The sequence below is a fragment of the Panthera uncia genome, chromosome X, assembly GCF_023721935.1.
Source record: "Panthera uncia isolate 11264 chromosome X, Puncia_PCG_1.0, whole genome shotgun sequence".
In the NCBI taxonomy this organism is placed as follows: domain Eukaryota; kingdom Metazoa; phylum Chordata; class Mammalia; order Carnivora; family Felidae; genus Panthera; species Panthera uncia.
Window position 1 is genome coordinate 112,180,330 of NC_064817.1, and position 19,981 is coordinate 112,200,310.

Sequence of the window (19,981 nt, forward strand, 5' to 3'; positions counted from 1 at the left end):
CAGAGAAAGAGGGAGATACAGAATCTGAAGTAGGCTCCAGGCTCTGAGCTGTCGTAGCACAGAACCCAACACAGGGCCTAAACTCACAAACCACAAGATCATGACCTGAGCTGAATTTGGATGCTTAACTGACTGAGCCACCCAGGCATCCCAACTCCTCTTTAAATGTTTGGTAGAATTTACCGGTGAGGACATCTGGCCCTGGACTTTTGTTTGTTGGGAGTTTTTAAATTAGTGAATCCATTTCTTTCCTGGTTATTTGTCTGTTCAAGTTTTCTTTTTCTTCCTGTTTCAGTTTGAATAGTTTATATGTTTCCAGGAATTTATCCATTTCTTCCAGGTTGTCCAATTTGTTAGCATGTAGTTTTTCATAATAGTCTCTTATAATTGTTTGTATGTCTGTGGTGTTGGTTGTTATTTCTCCTCTCTCATTTGTCATTTTATTTATTTGGGGCCTTTATCTTTTCTCTTTTATAAGTCTGGCTGGAGGTTTATCAACTTTATTAATTTTTTGAAAGAACCAGCTCCTCCTTCCATTGATCTGTTCTATTGTTTTTTTTTTTACTTTTCTCTATCATTCCTTTCTGCTCTAATCTTATTAATTCCTTCCTTCTGCTGGCTTTAGGCTTCATTTGTTGTTCTTTTCTTAGCTCCTTTAGGTGTAAGGTTAAGCTGTTCGTTTGTGAGTTCTCTGCTTCTTGAGGTAGGCCTCTATAGCTATATACTTCCCTCTTAGGACCACTTTTGCTGCATTCTAAAGGTTTTGGACTGCTGTTTTCATTTTCATTTGTTTCCATGTATTTTTTTTTTTATTTCTTCTTTGATTTCCTGGTTGACCATTCATTGTTTCATAGAATGTTGTTTAACCTTTGTGGCCTTTCCCAATTTTTTCTTGCGGTTGACTTCTAGTTTCATAGCATTGTGGTCACAAAGGGTTCATGGTATGTTTTCAATCTTTTTGTATTTGTCGAGGCCTGATTTGTGACTTAATATGTGATTTATTCTGGAGACTGTCCCATGTGCACTTGAAAAAAATGTGTATTCTGCTGCTTTAAGATGAAAATGTTCTGAATATATGTCAAGTCCATCCGGTCCAGTGAATCATTCAAAGCCATTGTTTCTTTGTTGATTTTCTGCTTAGATCATCTGTCCATTGATGTAAGTGGGGTGGTGAAGTCTCCTACTATTATTGTATTATTATCCGTGTGTTCCTTCATGTTTATTTGTTTATATATTTGGGTGCTTTCATATTGGGTGCATAAATATTTATAATTATTAGATCTTCTTGTTGGATTGTCCCCTTTATTATGATATAATGCCCTTTTTTTTTTTTATTACTTTAGAGAGAGAGCAAGTTGGGGAGAGGGGCAGAGGCAGACAGAGAGAGAATCTTAAGCAGTCATGGAGCCTGACTCAGGGCTCGATCCCACGAACTTGGGATCATGACCTGAGCTGAAATCAAGAGCCAGACCCTCAACCAACCGAGCCACCCAGGCACACCTGCCCTTCTTTATCTCTTGTTACAGTCTTTGTTTTAAAGTCTAGTTTGCCCAGTAGAAGTATTGCTACTCCCAGCTTTCTTTTGACATCCATTTGCATGATAAATGTTTCTCCATCCCCTCACTTTCAATCAGTAGGTGTCTTTAGGTCTAAAATGAGTCTCTTGTAGCATCATATAGATAGGTCTTACTTTTTTATCCATTCTGACAACCTGTCTTTTGATTGAAGCATTCATTTATTCCATTTACTATCTGAGAGTATTTTTTAAGCTCTAAATGTATAATGGCATGTGTCAAATATTTTACCTAATTTATTAAGATGATTTTACCCATTTTTTCAATTAATGTGGTGGATTATATTAATTATATTAAAAGATTTTTGAATTTTAAATCAGTTTGGCATTCTTGCATTCCCACTTGCTTATGATGTTTTATCCTTTTTACAGATTGCTGGTTTTGATTTGCTAATATTTTATTAAGGCTTTATGTCTCTACATTTATCAGAGATATTGGTCAGTAGTTTTTTTTCTTGTAAAGTATTTGTCAACTTTTGGCATAAGTTTATACTTGCTTTACAAAATTAATTGAGAATTGTTCTCTCTTCAATTTTCTGGAAGATTGTGTGATATAATATTATCTCTTCTTCATTAAATATTTGATAAAAATCACCAGTTAAATCATCTGGCCCCAGGTTTTTTTGTGTGATGGTGAGGTGAAGGGTTTTGATGATAAACTTCATTTCCTTAATAGATACAGATTACTTTATTTTTTCTATTTTTGGAGGCAATTGTAAGTTATCTTTTCCCAGTAATTTTCAATGTTATGTAAAGCGTCAAATTTATTGATAAAAATTTCATGTTTCTTGACTGTATTTTCAACATCTGCAGGATCCATAATGATATCCTGCTTTCATTTCTGATATTGGCATTTGTTTGCTCACTTATATGCATTCTCTCTCTCTCTCTGTCTCTCTCTCTCTCTCTCTCTCTCTCATCTCTCTCTGTCTCTACCTCTCTCTCTCTCTTATTGTCTTCCTCGTTACATCAAGTGTGTTAATATTTTCAAAGAACCAACTGTTTAGTTTTGTTAATTTCCTCCACTGTTTGTGTTCTCTTACCTTTATTATTTCCTTCCTTCCATTTAATTTGTGTTTGTTTTGCTAGTTTCTTGAGGTTAAAATGTAAATTACTGATTTGTGAACTTTCTTCTTCTGTAATACAAGAATTTAAGTTTATAATTTAAATTTGCAAATTACTTTACCTGTAGATGCCCCCACCCTCCCCATTGACATGGTATATTGTTTTCTTGCAGTTCAAATATTTTCTCTAATTTTTTTCAGGATTTCTTTTTATTATTTTTTTAAATATAATTATATTTTGGTTAGAGAGCATATTCCATAAGAATTCTGTCTTTTGCAATTTTTAATATTTTATGGAGTCTTATATGGACTGTGTAAGCATTTTACCTACACCTCAAAACAATGTATGCACTAATTCCACAATCTGCAGCATCACCATGGGTCACATATTTATGCTACTCTGCATGGCTATTAATTGTTACTGTACACAATATAGACACTATGAATTCTTTTGTCTTCTTTTGAAGATTGTTGAAATTCGTTCTTTCAGACAGTTAAATTCCAGACTGATCATGTTCACCTTGTCGAAACTTCATGTTTATACTTTCTTAGGGTTGGTCTGTGAAAATCAAAGGTCTTACCAAGCCACTCTTAACCTTTTTCAACTTGAACTCCAAACTCTGTCACCAAGCAACCACTGAAATCTCTGCCCTTGTTTTTTAGCCTTCTGACTCTAGTTTTCCATTGGACTTTTCCTTACACAAACACAGTTCATGATTCAAACTATGAAGAAAGTTGAAAGGCATATTTTGGGGCAACTTTCACTTTGCCTTCCTCCTTCCTGGGATATGCCTCTTCAATTTCTAATAACTCTGGCAATTACAGGCTTGCTTTTTTGACACGTTAAGCCAACAGGATGGTGATTTTCTGCTGCAGGGCTTACATCCCTCTTTCATGAAAACTGAGGAGTAACGGAGGGGAAAAGTCCTAGAATAACTAATCTCACCCAGTGCACTCTCCTTTTTTCCAAAGATTGAATCCCCTCCAGTTTCTGTCTGATTTCAGTCTTATTCTAGTGCCTTTAGATAGTTATATTTTTAAAAATTTATGCCAAGTTTATAAGTAGCGGTGGGAGGATTATTCTGAAAGACACTACTCTGCCATTATCAGAACCAGAACTAAACATACACATTTTAAATGAAAATACTAGAAGACTCCGCTCTCGTGAAACTTCCATTTGAAAAGCCTAACTAAATGCCATTTGATTATCACTACGTGCAGTACACTGTTAGAAACATGAACAATCTTTATAAAATATATACATTTATTTTGGAGAGATGGCTTCAATAAGTTAATTACACATATACATTGGACAGAATGATTGTGAAAAGTGCAATGAAAAGCTCAATTAAGTGTCTAAAATTATACATTTAATCGTAGTTCTAAACTGCACAAAACTGATTTGCATGTATTTTCATTTGAAATATGTTTAGTGTGCAGTCTCAACTCTATTAGTTGTTTCTGCTGCAGACATGACCATGCCTCATTTTATCAAGTTTACTTTTGCTGAACCTGCACTTTATTGAAAATCTTACTTCTTGCCTTTCTTGAATCCTCAATGCCGAAAGTCAGGAAGTTCTTTACTGTTTTCGAACGTTGAATTCACCCAAAATGTACCTGTAGGCCTGGCCTAGTGTGATGTATGTTTTGTTTATTCAGAGAGATGTTGCTCATAAGAATGGCTGCCAAGGGCTTTGAGGTTCTTGTTATGACTTTATTGGTTTAAAGAAACCCATGTAAATCACCAGCTGTTTTTCCTATATCATATGAAAGTCAGATAAGCTACAGCATTCTTAATATTTTGAGAAGTGATTTGGGAGCCATAAAACTTATGCAAAATCTTATTTCCACACAACCTTTAAAATAAGCCTTCCACTCCTTTTTTTTTTTTTTTTGCCTTCAAATTAACATACAATGTGCAGATAATGGACATTTATGTATTCAAGCTATTGTTTAAAGATTCTCATCTCATTGGTAAAGTCACACTTATTCTGTTTTTCATAATTATTAAGAACATCACAAACCAATTTTTGATTATGCTTAGTTTTATAAAAAATTGCTGAACTAACTTCCAAAATAGCTCTACTAATTTGCCTTCCCACCAGCAATTACCGAGAGTTCCCTTTGCTTTACACCTTCATCAGTATTTGGTGTTTTCAGTGTTTTGGACTTCGGCCATTTGAATAGGCGAGTAGTGGTACCTCAATGCTGTTTTAATTTGCAATTCCCTAATGGCATGTTCAGCATGTTCACAAATATGTACCAAAGCCACATAATGGAAGAAAATATTTGCAATTCAAATATCCAACAAAAGACCTGTATCCAGAATGCAAAAAGAATCCTCAAAATTGAAAAACTAGAAAACAAACACCCTAATTTTTAAATGGGCAACATACATCAATCCATACTTCAGTAAAGTTGACATATGGATGTCAAATAAGCACATGAAAAATTTCTCTACATCATTAACCATTACAGAAGTGGAAATTAAAGTCATGATTCAAATTGGAAAAAATGATATATTGGACTTCTTCCATATTAAAAAATCTTTGTTTCCCAGGCCTGGCAATAGAGTAAGGCTGGATTCTGTGAGGTCTTATGTGTACTATGGTGTCATATCTCCGCAGTCCTCCTCAAGATCATCATATTTACTCTTGACAGGGCCTGCGTGCCCTCTCCACCTACTGACTTGAGGATGGTCCCTCAGGTCAAGGTCACCATCTCCTGAGATGCCAGAAAAAGAAGTCGAGGAGATGCAGAGCTGTCTTTATCTGATGTTCATGCATGAGGCCTCTCAGGGCCGACAAAGAGGGTGGATTTCTGCAAGATTCCATCTCTGTGATGAGAGGTCCCCTCTATTCTCCCTCTGGGTCCTCACCTTGATTCATGGCAAAGTCTAGAGTTCCTCCCTCTGCTGAACCAGGACCGTACCCCTCAGAAAAAGCTTCATCTCCCTCAGCTTCCCAAGATGGAAGTCCAGCTACTCCACACCAGGGAAATTGCTTGGAGCTTCTGAGGGCAGACAGCAAGGCTGGGGCCCCCTGTATCAGCAGTGAAATATCTCCCTAAGTCCTTCCTCAGAGGCGTAAACCTGAAGCCCGAACTGGTGATAACTCTTAGCGGCTGGCCTGAAGCGCCACCCTGCAGAGGGAGCCTCACACCCAGTCCCTTCAGCTCCCAAGGCCTTGCCTTGAGCTTTTGGAAGTTGACATCAGGGGCAAGGTGGGACTGAGGTTCCCTGTATCCGTGGCGGGATATCCCTTCTGGTCTTCCTCAGAAGAGCCACCTAGAAACCCAGGAGGACCTGGGACTCTTCCCTCTCCTGTTCTGAGTCAGGCCCCCGCGGATGATCCCGGGCTTCCCTCAGATTCCCTTGATGAGGTCAAGAAACACTACAAATGGGGACCCTGCCCGAAGTTTCTCTGGGTCAGGTGGGACTGGGGCTCCTTCATCTCAAGTTGGAGGTGCCCTCAGTCCCTCCTCAATGTCCTCCCCCCTTGGATGACTTGCCAGGATCAGAGAAAAAAATGGCAAATTGAAAAGTATAAATCTCAAATACCAAAAGATACGGGAAAATCTAATGAACTGGAATTAGGCAAAGAGCTCTAAAAAATGACACCAAAAAATGATTCAAAAAGAAAGATAATAAATTGAACATATTTAAAAATTTTATTTCTCTGAGAAAGGAATGCTTAAGAGCAGACAAAGCCAAGCAACAGACTAGAAAAAAAAAAAAAAATTTGCAAATCAAATTAGGATCTCTATCCGGAATACATAAAGGGCCCTCAAAATTGAAAAAAAAAATAGGGAAAAAAATTTTTAGTGGGCAGATTATACTTCACTGAAACATGTATGCATGTTAAATAACATGTATGCATGTTAAATAAACCCATGAAAAACTTTTCAACATTATTAGCCATTAGAGAAAAGCAAATTAAAAGCACAGGAAGATGCAACTTACTTTTTTTTTTTTTTTAATTTTTTTTTTAACACTTATTTATTTTTGAGACAGAGAGAGACAGAGCATGAACAGGGGAGGGTCAGAGAGAGAGGGAGACACAGAAACTGAAACGGGCTCCGGGCTCTGAGCTGTCAGCACAGAGCCCGATGCGGGGCTCGAACTCACAGACCGTGAGATCATGACCTGAGCCGAAGTCGGCCGCTTAACCGACTGAGCCACCCAGGCGCCCCGATGCAACTTACTTTTGAGAACAGATTAAAAAAATAACACTAACATTAGTAAGTGCCAGCAAGGATATAGAACAACTTGAACTCTCATGCATTGCCCCAGTGAATATAAAGTTGAACAGTCATTGTGGGGAATGACTTGGTGATTTCTTATATGCATATACACTCACCATTTGACTCAACAATCCCATGCCTGGGAGAAATAAAAACTTATGTTCACACAAAGATCTGTGCATGATTTTCTATGATAGCTCTATTCATATATGACAAAAGCGGAAAACAATCCGATGTCCTCACATTGGGTGAATGGATTAACAAACTAGGTTAACAAACTTATAATGGGACACTCCTAAACAACAAAAGGGATAGACTATTGACACACACAGCGATTTGGAAGAATCTTAAAGACTGTTTACTGAGTAAACCAAGTATCAATAAGTTATATCTTCTATTACTTAATTATATTGACTGTCTTTGAAATATATAACTATGGATGTGGAAAACAGATGAGTGGTTGTCCAGGTTAGGTGTGGGAAGAGTATATAAACGTACATAACACATGGGAAGGGCTTTTTTTTTTTTTTTTTTTTTTTTTTGTAAGGAGCAGTTATGGAACCATACAGCATCCTGATTATGGTGGTGGGTACACAGATCCAGACAGGGGTAAAAATCATTGGCTTTGTACACCAAAAAAAAGTGTTATTGGTTGCTATTTTTAAAAATAAAATAAACATGGAAAAAGAAGGTAGCTAGATTATTATAACAATATCAGGAAAAAAAATAACTTCATAGGAAGGGAGGTTACCAAGAATAAATAGAGGATATTACATAACGATAAAAGAATCAAATTACCAAGATGACATAACAATCCTTAATGTGTATAAATCTAAAAGCAGATCTTCAAAACACATTAACTAAAAACAAAAAACAAAACAAAAACCAAGAGAATGGGAAAAGAGAAATAGTTGAAGCTACAATTACATTGAGAGACATCAACATCCCTCTCTACATAAATAATCAAATGATTCAAAAATAAAACCTGAAAAAGAATATCAGCCAAACTGATTTACTTGGCATTTAGAAAACACTCCAACAGCAAAATGTACATTTTTTCAAGTGCACTCAGAACATTCACACAGATGATAAAACAGCACTTGACAAATTTTAAAATATTGAATTACATATTTCTCTCCCCATAATGAAATTAAACCAAAGAAAAGAACTAAAGAGATGTAAAAAGTCACTAATTTTTGGAAAATAGACAACACATTTTTACCAACCCTACTTCAAAGAAATTATTAAAGGAAGTTAGAAAATATTTCCAACTAAATGAAAATGAAAACCAGACAGACACATCAGAGTTCAAGGGATTCGGCTAACGCTGTACGTAGAGGTAAATTTATTTCATTAAATGTTTTTATTTGGCATAAAAATGACCCAAATCAATATCTTAATACTCCACCTAAATTATAAAAAGAAAAATTCAACCCAAGTAATGCAAAAGAATGAAAATAACATAGATAAGAGCAGAAATCAATGAAATCGAATTTAGAAAAACATTAACTATCAATAGAAACAAAACTGGCTCGTTGCAAAGATCAGAGGAGCTAAAACATCCGCTGTTGGCCTGAGAAATTAAAATAAAAGGAGATCGTTGAGAGGCGATGGTGTGGGACATAGCTAAAAGTATAGGGAACTATATAGAGAGAAAGGGCCACATCACAGGAGAGCTTTCAGAAAGTGCAAAAATGACAGGAACCTGTCATACAATCAAACTCTTGGGAGTGCCGGAAAACCAGGAGGAAAAACCGGGATTTGGAGGAACTGGGCCTATTAGGGTCCACACAGATAGATGCCTGTGCAGGCGCATGATGAAATCCGTGTCTGAGGAAGGGCCCTCCATCACCTGCGTTTAGGGAAAGCCTAGAGTTCTGTGCTTGGGTGCGAGCACCCACCACCTTGGGGGTGGAGGACAGGAAACATAACGAGTCGGTAGGGACTTTGAGCTTAACAGTCCTCGCTTTGATCAGTTTTGCCTTCCTCATGTTCATGGATCAGATTTCGTTTGAAGGCTTCCTCTGGAATGAGGAAAGGAATGTCTAATTTCGACAATGTCTACCAGTCAGATACAGTAAGCATCATAGAGACCCGGCCTCTAGGTACTCTGGCCCAAGCTGGCTTACAGTCTTGCTCTGTTTGCTATGAAAATCTTTAGTTCCCGCACAGCTGTCAGCTTTGTAAAACAGCCACACCGGATTAGAAGAGTAAATGTCTGGGTATTGATAGGTATAAGCTCAGACCTGAACAAAGGGTGTCAATAGCCAAACTTTAAAAGTGATCTAAGATATCAGATGTGAGATTGAAAGGCCACGATCACTGTATATATAATATGAGCCACAAATACACAGGCATGGATGTGTGTGTGTGTGTGTGTATGTGTGTGTGTATGTACATATATGTATGTGTATATATAAATTTAGGAAAACTTTTTCTTCTCATTTATTACTATATGAGTATTTTTCCCCTTTAAAGTATTACCTGGACATATTATGGTATTATACTTTTCTTTTTCATTGTCTCTGCCAAGTGTATTCACAGGAAAGAGAGGACATTCCACAGCATGTAGATCTCTGTCTATTGATGCAGCTTAGTCTAGTCTCTAGCCCAGTACCCTCTCCTGAGAGTCAGACCCATGGTTCCTACCAGACCTATTGACCCAGACATCCCTCTCAGCTTCACCATCTACATGGCTCACGCTGGTATCTTCTGCCACAACTTTCTTCATGACTACCATAACTCGAATTGCAACCAACTCTTCTTCTCTTCTCCTCGGTCTCATCCGGAAGACGTCTGCCTAGTCAGTAATTATACGACCTCAGAATCATTATATATTATTCTATCATTTCACAGTTGCTAATTTCCTAATATTTTCTACAATCTGCCTCCTGTTCATTTTCTCACATCACAGCTTGAGTTACGTGTGTTCATTTCTTTTTGGTTTATTTCCTTGGTGTTTCTCCCTAGCATATGTTCGGTAAAAGCTTCCTGACTGAAAGGACAAATGAGAGAATGATGGATGGGGTGAATTAATAAGTGAATGAATGATCACATGTTTTGATTCCAAACGTGGAATGTGAGACCTACCTGGGCCTTTGAACTCCATGGAAGAAATTGAAAATGGTACAAATGGCTTCAGAATTCCCCTAAGAAACTATTACTGAGTTTGTCATTGTGGACTTCTTGCACCCAGGCCCAAGCACTTGAACTTGAGGATGCTCTCAATGTCATGACACATGATACTTCTTGCTTTGGATTCCACATCCATCCATCAGTTTAACAAGGAAGAGTACCGTCTCCATGGATTTCCATCCACCCTGCAACTGTCTGCACCCTTGGGCCAATCCTCTATCTGGTGGCAATGTAGACCAAAGTCCTAGCCATGGGACACCTATCCTCTAGTGTGCCAAGAGCTCAGAATCTGTGGGAGGCAGCCTGAGCCAGGGACAACACGGGGACCCGTTTCAAGGCATGTCCACACCCAGCCCTTTACCTGCAGAGTCACCGAGGTGATTAGTCCCAGGGCACTGTGTCTCCACTTCCCACCTCCTTGCAGCCGCACACTCCCTTCCCCTGCTCATTAGTATTTCTGGTCTGTCTCAACCGTCACACGTCGGTCACCACCCCTGTGCACCCACATAGCCCCAGCCTCCACAGAGGGGTCCACCGTGCGCAGGGGAAACACATTCTGGTGTCCAGCCGGCACCAAGGCAGCTCTCAGCCCTGGGACACCAGCAAGGGTGCCCTGGACCACTAGAGTACCCAAGAGTGCTGCTCACCCAAAGGACACAGGGAGCAGCTGTGCTCTTCCTGACAGGACTTAGGGTGGCCCTAAGGTAGGGGCTGGTGTCTGGCATGCTGCGGGGCCACTCCTCCAGTTGACCTATTTACTTAGACCTCATTGAGACGTCCAGCCAGTGATGATGATTCTGAGATCTCCCAAACCTATTCATGTAAGATGTCCCATACAACCTTCACTCCCCACTCAACACCCAGATTCCTAACCAACTCTGACAGAAGGAATTGCCATTTCTCAGAGCTCCAAAGTGCCTTGGCTCAGTGCCTTTTTACTCAACTGCTTCCATTTGGAGTCTCACCTCCTCACTCTTTTTTCTTGCTCTGTAGCTCTTAGAGGACATCCCACCATGTTCCTGATATGATTGCTGCTCCTAGCCTCTACCATTCTTTGGTTAGGGAGTGTATCCTGCTAATCCTAGGATCCCCACTACTAACATAGGACCTTCCAAGGAGCAAGTAAAAAATTGATGTTTGGTGAATAAAAAAAGTCAGTGAGCAGGGACTTTCATCTATTAAGATTTCATCTACTTTCTTGAATAGGCCAAGCAAATCCAAGTGTATCTTTTTAATTTTCCAGAATGGTGGACTGAAAGGTATAAGCAAACTCAAGGATAAACCATCCTTTGTATTTTTCCCTCTGTTTATTGAACCCTTATACTTTACTACTTGGCTCTTTCACATTTCCAAGGAAATTTCTATTCCAATGTTACCTTGTACCAGATTCCCTAAAAGATGGGAAGTTTCCCAAATTTTTGCAAAATATTAAAACTCTTATTCTTAAACCTGAAAAACCAATAAATGTGTTACTGATGTCATTCAAAACTTAGAGTCTTTAGGGAATTAAACTGTCCATTAAAAGGGACATTTGGGGGTGCCTTGGTGGCTCAGTTGGTTGAGCATGTGACTTCAGCTCAAGTCATGATCTCACAGTTCATGGGTATGAGCCCTGCATCAGGCTTTGTGCTGATAGCTAAGAGCTTGGAGCCTGCTTTGGATTCTGTGTCTCACTCTCTCTCTTTCTGTACCTCTGCCCCATTCATTCTCTCTCTCTCTCTCTCTCTCTCTCTCTCTCCCTCAAAAATAAATAAACATTAAAAAATTTTAAAGGGACACTTGAAAAATATCAAAAGAAAAAAAGATGAACTTCTAAGTCACCCATACAAAACAGGAACACAAAGTTATTGTACACTGTGTTCTCCCCAGCCTGATCCTGACTCATTTACTCAAAACCAAGACTGCCCTCTTCAAATACAAAGTGATGATTCAGGCTCACTCTTCAGTTGGGGTAAGAGAAGCTGCTGACCAATGCTATGTAACGAACATGGCAGTAGTATTATCCATAGAGCCAATTCTGGCCTGGGCCCTCTCTTCCTCATCTCTCAAATGCTAATACCAGCATGAAAAGGAAGTAGGGTTAGTCTCTTTGACCTTGGCCAAAAATTCCAAAACTTTCATCTTGCTGGTTTCAGCATGGGCCCTGGGACCCCACAGGAATTAATAACATGGAGGATCATGATTAGGCATCTGCTGATACTCCAGGTAATTCTCCTGAACCCAATATTTGGTGATGAGCTTCCCGGGCTCCCCATAAATGAAATGCTCCCTCTCAGCATACATTCCTATCATATTCAGGAAATCCCAGGTGTCTTCCTCAGGGACACTGTTCCCCCCATGAAGATCACACCCAGGATGATTATCAGGAGATTGTATTCAGGCATGTTCTGGTTGTCACTAAGCATCTTATGATGGGTAAGGAGGTCCAGTGAGTTGACAGGGACATAGGAGTGGATGGTGGGGTCCATTTCCTTCACATAAATGCCAAAGGTCACCTCTAAACACTTAGAAGCTTTATTAAAGATCATAGAGAAATGTTTCCTGTACCTTTTCATGATAACCATCAGCATTTCTGCCTGTGTGACGGGCTCCTGCAATCGGTACTTAAGGATCATGAAATTCACTAAATCAGCTACCTTCTCATCTAGTGGGTCTGTGGGCAAAGATTCGGTGTCTGTTCAGGTCTGCGGGAAACATGTATCTTCTTCTTCTTGGCTACTGGAGCCTCCTTCTGATGTGCTCCGTGTTACGGAGAAGAAGCAGGGGCTCTGAGGGTTCTGGGGAGGACTCAGTGTTGTGGCGGGCTCCTTCGCAGGCTCCTCCTCCTCCACCTCCTTCTCCTCTTTGGAAACCAGGATCACAGGAGAGGAAGGCAGGGAGGAGGAGGTGGAGGGGTAGGAGAAATTGAAAGATCAAGAGGAGGAAATCTCCTCCTCCTCCTCAGCTGTGAGAACACGGGCCACCGCCAGGCCCTGTATCTCAGTTTGGGCCTGAAAGTCTGGCTCAAATGTGAGGCGCAGACATTTTGGAGAGTGAAGCATGATGACTCTACTTGGCAACAGCAAGTAGAAGGTAGAAGTGTGAGTGTGATGGTGGGAGATCAGGTACCACAAGCCTGGAGAGAGAGGGAGAGGGGCAGCGGCCTCAGCAGAAAAAGATACTTTTGGCAGCTCTGGACAAAGGATGACTTACAAGTCTCCTCTTTAGGGGGTGCTCTAGGGCCCCAAAGGGCTTCTGGACTTATCATAGGAAGTGAAAAATCTCCCCAGGTTATAAGCAACCAAGAAAGCCTAGGGATTTACGGGTTGATGGTAGGCAGATGGGATCAGAAACTGTGGGCTCCCCTCTGTTCTGGCATGAGTAGATCCCTTAGTAGACATTCAGTGTCTACACCTTGAATCCTGGCACTGCCTGGGAGCCCTCTGTTCTGCTGACTGGAGGACACATGCTTTAGAACAAGGCCTTCACCACCCAGTTCCTAGAGCCCCTGTAAAAGGAATTGAGGGGCACCTCTGGATACAGATGGCAACCAGAGCCTCCTGTGTTCTAGGATGGGAGGTACCTTCAAGCCAAGATCCCCATTTCCTGAGACCCCAAAGAGGATATAAAGAAGTGGGATTATCTACCTGAAGGCCCTGCCTGGGACTTCTTAGGACTGAAAGTAAGAATGGGTTTCTGAGAATCTTCTCTGGAGTGGGAGATCCCCTCCGCCTTCCCTCAGAGTCCTCTTCCTGATGCTTGGTCGGGCCTGTTACTTCTCCCTCTGCTAATCTGAGGCTACACGCCTCAGAGAGAACCTCACCACTTTCAGCCTCCCAAGATGGAGGTACAGATACAGCACATCCAGCTTCTCTGCTTGGGGCCTCACAAGGCTAAAAGGGACAAAGCAGTCTTGGATCTCCCTCTACGTGGAGTGGAAGGTCCCCTAAATCTTCCCTCTTAATCATCAGCTTGATGCTTTGCAGGGCCTGGGACTCTTTTCTCTTGTGTACTGAGCCAGGCCCCTGCACAATAAGATTCACACTTCTCTGACAAGCCCCCTCCCCCACCCACTCAGATGGACAACTGGAAAACTCACCTCCATCACACATGGCTAGGCCTGGCTCAACTTCCCAGGCTGAGAGCATGTTAGGACTGAGTTCTGTGGGGCCCATTGTGTTCTAGGATAGCAGGTGCCCTTAGTCCCCTTCAAGATGTATATTTTTGCCCTGTCTGGGCCTGAACTCTCTTTCACAGAACCAATGATGAGTCCCTCAGGCCAAGATTTCCATGTCCATATGATGCATGAAGAGGTAAGGAATGAGTCTGCTTGATACTCCTGCCTGGAGCGTGCCAGGGCTAAGAGCAGGGGCATGGCAGTGCCTGGCAGCCCCCTATGTTGAAAGTTCCCCTGAGTCCTCTCTCAAGAGTCCTCACCTTGAATCTTGGCACTGCTTGGGCCCCCTTTCCCTGCTTGCTTGAGTGTGTCCTCCTCAGACCAAGGCACTCACTTTCTTGAGATGATCAGGCAGCAGTGAGGGTCCATCACATGCATACACCTTGTCTCAGGGCCTCTGAGAGCTGTCAGCCTGGGCAAGGTGAGACTGAAGCTCATCACTCCTGGGTGGTGGGTTCCACCAGTCCTCACTCAAAGCCCATACCTTGACTCCTGTGGGGCTTGAGCTTCCTCCCTCTACTGACCTGATTTTGCCCCCTCTGACCAAGGTTCTCACCTCTCCTGGATACTCTTGGACAAATCGGATGCTGCTGCTTATAGCCACCATGTCCCAGGGCCTATTGGAGCCAACATTGGGAGGGAGTACTGAATTGTGTGAGGCCCTCCTTTGTTCTGTGGTAGAGTACCCTCCACTCGCCCTCAAAACACTAATATTCAAACCTGGCAAGGCCTCAGCCACACTCCTCTCTACTAACTTTAATGTGGCCACCTCAGCCAAGGCCTCACCTTTCAAAAATACTACTCATCACTGACGGAAGTGAGAGAACAGTACATCTGGCCACCACAGGTCCAAACATTGCAGGCAGTAGGTTCAGGGCAAAGTTTCTGTGGGACCCCATCTATTCATAGTGGGAAGTCCCATTACGCATCTTCAAGGTCACCGTATTTCCTCCTGGCAAGGGCTGCACTCCTCCCTCTGCTGAGGTAAGGATGTGCCTCTCAGGCCAAGGCACTCATCTCCTTTGTCAAGGTGAGGACTACAAGGGAGGAATTAGGGGATCTCCTACCCTGTATGAGGGAGATCCAGGACTTCTCTGCTCCTGCTTTCACAAGAAATCAGGGTCAGAATTATGACAGAGGTGTCTTCTGCCTGGAATCCATGCACAAGTCTTCTCAGAGATGACCTCAGAGCGAGTTTCTGTGAGGTGAAATGTCTCCTTTGTCCTTCACTTAGGTCTTCATCTATGTGCAGCTGCAACCCCTTAGTCTGCTTAATCCAATGAGGCCCCATTCAAAGAGTGTCTCACATCTCTCCGACTCCCAAAGTGGAAGACAGAAAATGTATTCAGGGACCCTCCCTGGGGCTTCCAAGACTGACTGTAGGAGGGAGACAGGACTGTGTTACACTCTATGTGGTGAGAGGTCCCTTCACCTATTCCTCAGAATCCTTACCTTTGCTGACCTGACTCTGCACCATCCCTCTCCCCCTTGAGGATATTCTTCTCTTAGATTCCTGAGATGAAGGTCAGGAACCACGATGGAAGCCAGGATGCACCACAGCTAGTTACCTCTGCCCAAACATCCTAGAGCTGACAGTACAGACAGGTGTGGATTTTGTGGACCCCTCTGTGTTCTAGGTTGGTAAATACCCTGAGTCATCCTCAAGGTTTTTCTGTTTACTCCAGACAGGGCCTGAACCTTCTTTCTCTGCTGGCCTGAAGATGTCTCCCTCAGGCCAAAGTCGCCATTTTTCTGAGACTCCCAAAGAATAAGAGTAGGAGTCAAGAGTTTCTGCCCATCAGCCCTGCCCAGGGCCTCCCAGGGCTGAAAGCATGAGCAGGTGTTTGGGGGCCCTCCTCTGTCTGAGGTGGGAAGTCCACTCAGTCCTTGCACAGAGTCTTCCCAGTGACTTCTGGCAGGGCTTGGGTCCCTCACCTTGCTGACCTCAAGCCAGGCCCCTCTGAACAAATCCCTCACCCCAAGTAAAAGAAGGCCCAACGTTCACCACCATGGCTGAAGGCTGCCCATTGCTGCCAGTGTGTGGGGAGCTGGATTCTGTGAGGCCTCCTCTCTGTGGGGTGGGGTTTTCCACAGTCACCCTTCAGAGTCCTAATCTTGATGACTGGCACATCATGGGGCTCCACACTTCGTACAAAGATTACAGTGTGGCACAGGGAAAAAGGGATAAGTTTACTATGGAGAAATCCGACACTCTGTCATCAAGCTAACATCGTTACTGATAAATCATGTTGACAGCGTGCACCATGGATATGGTGTGACAAGAATGGAGCTTCAGCTCTCTGGTCTTCCTCCCCAAAACACCTAATCCATGTCTAATATTGAGGAAACTATCAGACAATCCTAACTGAGACATTCTACAAAATCCTTGACCCATATTCCTAAAAACTGTTGAGGTTATCAAAACAAGGACATTCGGACACTGGCACAGCCAAGAGGAGTCTAAAGAGATGCGGTCATTAAAAGGAGTAAGTTGTCCTGGAGGGGACGCTGAACAGGAACAAAGACATGTGGTGAAACACAAGGAAATCCGAATAAAGTGTGGACTTTTGTAAATAATTCTGTATCAACAGTTGTTCATCAGATATGACACAGGTACCTTACTAATGCGAGATGTCAGTAATATGAGGGACCGAGATTGGGACACATTGAAATTTCTTCACTACTTCTGCAATTTTCCTGTAAATCTAAAACTGTTCTAAAATGAACTCCTACAAACCTAAAAATATGTTAACAAACTAGGTAAAATATATGTACAAAAAACCTATAGCAAATATCAAACTTTCGAGGCAAAGTGAAAAGCTTTTACTTTGAACTTGGGAACTAAGCTAGGGTTCCTGCTATCACCATTTCTTTTTTTTTTTTTTTTTTAATGTTTTATTTATTTTTGTAAGAGAGAGAGACCACGAGCGGGAGAAGGGCAGAGAGAGGGGAGACAGAGGATCCAAAGCGGGTGCCGTACTGACAGCAGCAGAGGGCCCCATGTGGGGCTCAAATTCACAAACCGTGAGATCATGACCTGAGCCAAAGTCAGACGCTCACCTGACCGAGCCACCCAGGCGCCCCTGTCGCCATTTCCATTCAATGCTGTAGTAGAAGTAGCAGCCAGTGCAGTAACACAAACCAGAAGTCACAAAAAGGAAAGGGATCGGAAAGTAAGAAATAATACTTTCACGATAAACAGATGATTGGACTGTGTACGAGGAAAATCCAAAAAGGAAAAAAAAAAAGAAAGCTAAGCTATTCAACCCATGAACATGTATATAAGTTTGCTAATTATAAGATCAATACACAAAAAAATGAACTTTGCTTTCTGCCAGCAACAAATGTGTGAAAATGAAAGTGAACAAAATATAACGTGTAACCTATAATACTAAATCGTTGAGTATCTTAGAATACATTTAACAAGAAAAATTGACTTTGACAGAAAAAAACATTTAAAAATATACGAATGTTATTTAGATAAATTCACAAATCCCTCTGTACATATTGAATAAAATACATTCGTGGATGTAAAGATTCAATACTGTGAACATTTTGGTTCTCACAAAGAAGAAAATGCAGGTTCACTGCAACCCCATATTTAAAAATAGGAAAGGGCTTCGTGTGTGAATATTTGTGTACATGATACCATGGGTGATTCTGAAATATAAAGGCATACAAATAGTCAAACAGAGTCAAGATATTCTCGAGAAAACGAGAAGACAAGAGCTATTACTCTGCCAGATGGAAAGAAGTACAAGACAGCTCCAGTAACCAAGTTTGTACTTTGGGTGCAGGGACTGACAAGGAGACTAGTGTCATTGAATCATGAGTCCTGGAAACACACACACACACACACACACACACACACACACACGTCCCCTTCATTTATGAAAAAGTTGCAAGTGTAGAGCTGGAGGACACTCTCTTAATAAAGTCTTAATTTTAATAAATTGCATTGAAACAACTGAGTGTAGATAGAGAAAATCAAATACAACTGGACCCCCCCTTCACACTAGACACAAAAAGCAGTGACACAAAGATTAAAGGCCTACTTTGAAGCTTCTTATGAACATTTTTAAACATATGTAAGAGTATACAGGAGAACAAATTGAACCTTTGTATAGTCTGTCATTTAGAGATAGCAGTATGGGTCAATTAGAGCAAAGGTAAGGCTTAAGGGTAAGGATTGGAGGAGGCTGGAGATGAGGTGAAGTCAGTAACAAAGAAAGGGAAAAGGAGAAGAAATGGCTGCTCCTTCTGTCCCCTTGTATCAGCCATAGATGGCCTTGCTACTTTCATGGGCCTTCACTTTTGAAGAGCAAGATCCAGAACTTAGTAGTGGCTTGGGAGGATGCTACTGGGGCCAATGGTTTCTTCATTCCACCTCCTACTGTGATCAGACTCCCTGCTAACTTCTGGAGCACTGCATATCCAAGAAATATAATCTAGACAGAACTATTCCAGAAAATCAGGACCAGGTGGTGTTGGGTTGACTACAGACACCATGAACCAACCCAGGAGTCCTTTACTGACTTAGGGCCAGTGCCACGTTGTCCACATGCGATGGGAGCAAAGGCCTCCCTCTCCCCACACGGATGCGAGCTTCTGCTGGAGGGAAGACGTTGGGTATCTTGACCTCTCCCCCTAATGGCTCGAGCGATGGTGTCTGTCAGATCCTATTATTTATCAGAAAGACCCTCCTGAGACCCCCGTGTACTAGGCTTGGGACATTTAATGGAGCAAGAGATATGACTCTTTCCTTGCTGAGGTCAGGGGTGCTCTGAGTAGAAAGAGGACAGAAAGCTGGACATAGTCCTGAGCTAATTCCACAACAGGTAAGGAGCTTCCAGCGATTATAGTGGGAAGGTCTCTTCCAGCGCATGAACCACCACGTATCTGTCCCAGAATTGCCTTAATGAAGTCGCTCAAGCATCAAAATGGAATTTGGGACTCACACTTGGAAAGGTGTGAATCTGGCAGTTGGTTCTTGAATGAGAATGGATGTCGCTCACTCATAAATGGGGTCACATATGGTCAAACTGAGGTGTCGCACAAGAGGAAGTGTCACCTTGGGCATGTCACCACCACATGGGTACTTGCTTGTACAAGAACTTCCCCAATTCTGCTCCACATACTTCCTTCCAGCTGCTCTCACTCTTGACGGGACCCTCAGCAAAATTCCAGAACCCGGAGATTCCAGAGAGATGTTCTGGCTTGGCCATTGATTCCACTGACAGTTGAGTCATCTCCAGAACCACTCTCCCCAGGACCCACTCAGCGGTTCAAGAGTTGACATTCTGGTAACAACTAAAACTAAACTAGACTAAACTAAATCAGGGCTCCGCGTTTTCGTCAATACCAGAGGTTGCAAACTTTTTACCCGGCACGACTGATGCCTCTCTTGCCCTTAAGCCCCGTGCAACCCCCTGCCGGTTTCTGTCCCATCAAACTCCAAAATCCACTCCAAACCCCTTCCCTGTGGCCGGTCTCCATGGCTACTGCTGTGGGTGGAGCTAGCATCATCTGGCACCTCCGGGCCAGGAAGGCTGCCCGTCTGCTGCCTCTGCCTCCACCCTTCCCTGTAAAGTCCTGTCTCTTCTCGGCAGCCAGTGATCTCCCTGGTTGATTACGATCACAGCAAGTTATATATATTTTAACAAATAAATACAGTCATATATCTCCCATCCAAGGATCATACAAAACAGTTCTATCAGCCTAAAATATTCCTGTGTGTCTCCTTTGTAGTCAACTGCAACACCTTTACAACTCCCTACCAACTATGGTCTTTCTTTGCTGTGCCTGTAGTCG

The 19,981-nt window shown here is 42.1% G+C and overlaps 1 pseudogene; it reads right to left on the bottom strand.

Annotated features, from left to right (window-relative positions):
* Nucleotides 1-11,988: 11,988 nt before the first annotated feature.
* Nucleotides 11,989-13,090, bottom strand: LOC125931412 (melanoma-associated antigen 10-like; annotated as a pseudogene).
* Nucleotides 13,091-19,981: the final 6,891 nt, after the last annotated feature.